The sequence below is a fragment of the Triticum urartu genome, chromosome 3 (assembly GCF_003073215.2).
Source record: "Triticum urartu cultivar G1812 chromosome 3, Tu2.1, whole genome shotgun sequence".
Lineage (NCBI taxonomy): Eukaryota > Viridiplantae > Streptophyta > Magnoliopsida > Poales > Poaceae > Triticum > Triticum urartu.
Genome location: NC_053024.1, coordinates 670,703,172 through 670,709,171, shown reverse-complemented (window position 1 = coordinate 670,709,171; position 6,000 = coordinate 670,703,172).

Below are 6,000 nucleotides of genomic sequence, written 5' to 3'. Positions count from 1 at the left end.
TGTAATAAGGGGAACAGCCACTGGAGCAGAATTACCCTAGATACTTGGTAGATGAGAAGGCTGGCAAGGTCGATAGAAGTATATTGGATATACATTGTGTTGATGTGTACTTTACTAGTACTCCTAGTAGCACCAGAGTATTAGATACTGGTTCGGTTGCTAAGTGTTAGTAACTCGAAATAAAAGCTACGGAATAAACGGAGACTAGCTAAAGGTGAGCTGACGATATGTGTTGGAAGTGTTTCCAATGTTGATATGATCAAGCATCGCACGCTCCCTCTACCATCGAGATTGGTGTTTGCGTTGAGCATAGACATGATTGGATTATGTCTATCGCAATACGGTTATTCATTTAAGGAGAATAACGGTTACTCTGTTTATTTGAATAATACCTTCAATGGTCTTGCACCTAAAATGAATGGTTCATTGAATCTCGATCGTAGTGATACACATGTTCATGCCAAAAGATATAAGATAGTAATGATAGTACCACCTACTTGTGGCACTGCCACGTAAGTCATATCGGTATAAAATGCATGAAGAAGCTCCATGTTGATGGATCTTTGGGCTCACTCGTTTTTGAAAGGTTTGAGACATGCGAACCATGTCTATTGGTGTATATGCATGAAGAAACTCCATGCAAATGGACCGTTTGGACTCACTTGATTTTGAATCACTTGAGACATGCAAATCATACCACATGGGCAAGATGACTGAAAGCCTCGTTTTCAGTAAAATGGAACTAGAAAGTAACTTGTTGGAAGAAATACATTTTGATGTGTGCAATCCAATGAGTGCTGAGGCGTGTAGTGGATATCGTTATGTTCTTACTTCACAGATGATTTGAGTAGATGTTGAGTACATTTACTTGATAAATCACGAGTCTGAATTATTGAAAGGTTCAAGTAATTTCAGGGTGAAGTTGAAAGATCGTCGTGACAAGAGGATAAAATATCTATGATATGATCATAGAGATGAATATCTGAATTACGAGTTTGGCACAGAATTAAGACATTGTGGAAATTGTTTCACAACTAATACAGCCTGGAACACCATAGTGTGATGGTGTGTCCGAACATCATAATTGCACCCTATTGGATATGATGCATACCATGATGTCTCTTATCGAATTATCACGATAGTTTATGGGTTAGGCATTAGAGACAACCACATTCACTTTAAATAGGGCACCACGTAATTCCGATGAGATGACACCATATGAACTATGGTTTAGAGAAACCTAAGCTGTCATTTCTTAAAAGTTTGGGGCTGCGACGCTTATGTGAAAAAGTTTCAGGCTGATAAGCTCGAACCCAAAGCGGATAAATGCATCTTCATAGGACACCCAAAACAGTTGGGTATACCTCCTGTCTCAGATCCGAAAGCAATAAGGGATTGTTTCTAGAATCAGGTCCTTTCTCGAGGAAAAGTTTCTCTCGAAAGAATTGAGTGGGAGGATGGTGGAGACTTGATGAGGTTATTGAACCGTCTCTTCAACTAGTGTGTGACAGGGCACAGGAAGTTGTTCCTGTGGCACCTACACCAATTGAAGTGGAAGCTTATGATAGTGATCATGAAACTTCAGATCAAGTCACTACCAAACCTCGTGGGATGACAAGGATGCGTACTACTTCAGAGTGGTACGTAATCCTGTCTTGGAAGTCATGTTGCTAGACAACAATGAACTTACGAGCTATCGAGAAGCGATGGTGGGACCGGATTCCGATAAATGGCTCGAGGCCATAAAATCCGAGAGAGGATCCATATATGAAAACAAAGTGTAGACTTTGGAAGAACTACTTGATGGTCGTAAGGCTGTTAGGTACATATGGATTTTAAAAGGAAGACGGACAATGATGGCAAGTATCACCATTAAGAAAGCTCGACTTGTCGTTAAGATGTTTTCCGACAAGTTCAAGGAGTTGACTACGATGAGACTTTCTCACTCATAGCGATGCTAAGAGTCTGTTGGAATTATATTAGCGATTACTGCATTATTTATGAAATCTTACAGATAGGATGTCAAAACATTGTTTCCTCGACGATTTTTTTTGAGGAAAGGTTGTATGTGATACAAACCGGAAGGTTTTGTCAATCCTGAAAGATGCTAATAAGTATGCAAAGCTCCAGCAATCCTTCTAAGGACTGGAGTAAGTATCTCGGAGTTGGAATGTATGCTTTGATGAGATGATCAAAGATTTTGGGTGTATACAAAGTTTATGAGAAACTTGTATTTCCAAAGAAGTGAGTGGGAGCACTATAGAATTTCTGATGAGTATATGTTGTTGACATATTGTGGATCAGAAATGACGTAGAATTTCTGGAAAGCATATAGGGTTATTTGGAAAGTGTTTTTCAATGGAAAGCCTGGATTAAGCTACTTGAACATTGAGCATCAAGATCTATAAGGATAGATCAAAATGCTTAATGGTACTTTCAAATGAGCACATACCTTGACATGATCTTGAAGGTGTTCAAGATGGATCAGTCGAAGAAGGAATTCTTGCCTGAGTTGTAAGGTATGAAGTTAAGACTTAAAGCTCGACCACGACAGAATAGAGAGAAAGGACGAAGGTCATCCCCTATGCTTAAGACATAGGCTCTACAGTATGCTATGCTGTGTACCGCACCTGAAATGTGCCTTGCCATGAGTCAGTCAAGGGGTACAAGAGTGATCTAAGAATGGATCACAGGACAGCGGTCAAAGTTATCCTTAGTAACTAGTGGACTAAGGAATTTTCTCGATTATGGAGGTGGTAAAAGAGTTCGTCGTAAAGGGTTACGCCGATGCAAACTTTGACACTAATCCAGATTATTCTGAGTAGTAAACTGGATTCGTATAGTAGAACAGTTATTTGGAATAGCTCCAAATATAGCGTAGTAGCTGCATCTACAAGATGACATAGAGATTTGCGAAGTACATACGGATCTGAAAGATTCAGACCCGTTGACTATAACATCTCTCACAAGCATAAACATGTTCAAACCCAGAACTCATCGAGTGTTAATCACATGGTAATGTGAACTAGATTATTGACTCTAGTAAACTCTTTGGGTGTTAGTCACATGGGGATGTGACCTTGAGTGTTAATCACATATCGATGTGAACTGGATTATTGACTCTAGTGCAAGTGGGAGACTGTTGGAAATATGCCCTAGAGGCAATAATAAATTAGTTATTATTATATTTCCTTGTTCATGATAATCGTTTATTATCCATGCTAGAATTGTATTGATAGGAAACTCAGATACATGTGTGGATACATAGACAACACCATGTCCCTAGTAAGCCTCTAGTTGACTAGCTCGTTGATCAATAGATGGTTACGGTTTCCTGACCATGGACATTGGATGTCATTGATAACGGGATCACATCATTAGGAGAATGATGTGATGGACAAAGACCCAATCCTAAGCCTAGCACAAGATCATGTAGTTCATATGCTAAAGCTTTTCTAATGTCAAGTATCATTTCCTTAGACCATGAGATTGTGCAACTCCCGGATACCGTAGGAGTGCTTTGGGTGTGCCAAACGTCACAACGTAACTGGGTGGCTATAAAGGTACACTACAGGTATCTCCGAAAGTGTCTGTTGGGTTGGCACGAATCGAGACTGGGATTTGTCACTCCGTGTAAACGGAGAGGTATCTCTGGGCCCACTCGGTAGGATATCATCATAATGTGCACAATGTGATCAAGGAGTTGATCACGGGATGATGTGTTACAGAACGAGTAAAGAGACTTGCCGGTAACGAGATTGAACAAGGTATCGGGATACCGACGATCGAATCTCGGGCAAGTATCGTACCGATAGACAAAGGGAATTGTATACGGAATTGATTAAGTCCTTGACATCGTGGTTCATCTGATGAGATCATCGTGGAGCATGTGGGAGCCAACATGGGTATCCAGATCCCGCTGATGGTTATTGACCGGAGAGTCATCTCGGTCATGTCTGCATGGTTCCCGAACCCGTAGGGTCTACACACTTAAGGTTCGGTGACGCTAGGGTTGTAGGGATATGTATATGCAGTAACCCGAATGTTGTTCGAAGTCCCGGATGAGATCCCGGACGTCACGAGGAGTTCCGGAATGGTCCGGAGGTAAAGAACTATATATAGGAAGTGCTGTTTCGGCCATCGGGACAAGTTTCGGAGTCACCGGTATTGTACCGGGACCACCGGAAGGGTCCCGGGGGTCCACCGGGTGGGGCCACCTATCCCGGAGGGCCCCATGGGCTGAAGTGGGAAGGAATCCATCCCAAAGTGGGCTGGGGCGCCACTTCCCCCTAGGGCCCATGCGCCTAAGGGTGGGGAAAACCCTAAGAAAGAGTCCTAAGAGGGGAAGGCACCTCCTAGGTGCCTTGGGGAGGAGGGATTCCTCCCTTGGCCGCCGCCCCACTAGGAGAATGGATCTCCTAGGGCCGGCGCCCCCCCTAGGCCCCCCTATATATAGTGGGGGAGATGGAGGACTTCTTACCTTGGCCTTTGGTGCCTCCCTCTCCCTCTCCAACACCTCCTCCTCCTCCATAGTGCTTAGCGAAGCCCTGCCGGAGTATTGTAGCTTCACCACCACCACGCCGTCGTGCTGCTGGATCTCCATCAACCTCTCCTTCCCCTTGCTGGATCAAGAAGGAGGAGACGTCGCTGCTCCGTACGTGTGTTGAACGCGGAGGTGCCGTCCGTTCGGCGCTAGGATCATCGGTGATTTAGATCACCACGAGTACGACTCCATCAACCCCGTTCTCTTGAACGCTTCCGCGCGCGATCTACAAGGGTATGTAGATCCACTCCTCCCTCGTTGGTAGATGACTCCATAGATAGATCTTGGTGACACGTAGGAAAATTTTGAATTTATGCTACGTTCCCCAACACGCCGGTCCTCAGATTTTGGCTAATCTACATCCAAGCTTGGCAAATCAACTTGTCCTCATCTTATGTGTATGAACCCGTGCGAATGCTCTTCCTCTTTTTTTGTGCTTCCGCTCTTTGGATGAGCTCGTCGATGAACAATGGCTCGCCACTAATATCAATGTCATTGCCTTCTTCTTCATCACCATCACCTTCGACATAGATGTCATCGTCTTCATGCCACGAGTGACCATGGTCGTAGTCAGCATGGCCGTCGGCCTCTTCATCGGGCACGTACTGGGCACGGCCATCCTGACTTTGGGTCTCCTCGGGGTCGTAGGCACGGTCATGCCCACCCTCGAAGATTGCGTCCTCCATGTACTGGTTGTAGAAGGGGTCGTCGACCATTGGCGTTGGGGTTGGCATTCCGTCAAACAAGACGCGGGGGGGGGGGGGCATGGTGCCAGTGAACGGTGCCCGTGCCTGCTTTCTTTGCATCTCGACGGACGGCCGGCCGCCGCTGCTGGACCTAGGAGTGACGTTGAAGTCGATGACGGCCACGGGGCGCGATGTCGACTGCACGAACAAGCCCACGTCCGGCGACCCAGAGAAACGGGTCTGGCCGTCATGCCTTGGCGGAGGAAAGCCGGGCGACATGGGCGCGATGCGCGACGTCGGCGACTAGCAGTGCGTATGTCGGGCGACCGACGAGCCTGTGCTCGCCGGGCCGACAGCCGCTGCAGGGAACCCGGCAGGACGGCCCATGCCAAGCATGAGGATGGTGTGCGCTTTGTTGACGAGGTCCTCCTCGTCAGCCGCGGCCTTGCGCCGCGCGGCCTCCAATTCATCGCGCTGGGGGCGAACTTGGCCGCGGCAGCATTGACCTTGACGACCGCTCTTCGTTCCCTCCTCTTCGCCGATTTCGCGTCCAACTTGGCGATCTCCTCCGGCGTGCACTCCGATCGCGCTTCCCTTGGCGCCTTCTTCTTCACCTTTGCAGGCGGGTCGACGGCCAGACCGCCGGAACTCGGCGGGGCGTCGGCCATGGACGGGGGAGAGAGGGGGCGGCGGGAGGGGCGTGGGAGGGTTTGGGGGAAATGGCGCCAAATGGGCGGGGGAGGGGGGTTGGTTTTTCCCACCGACAAACGG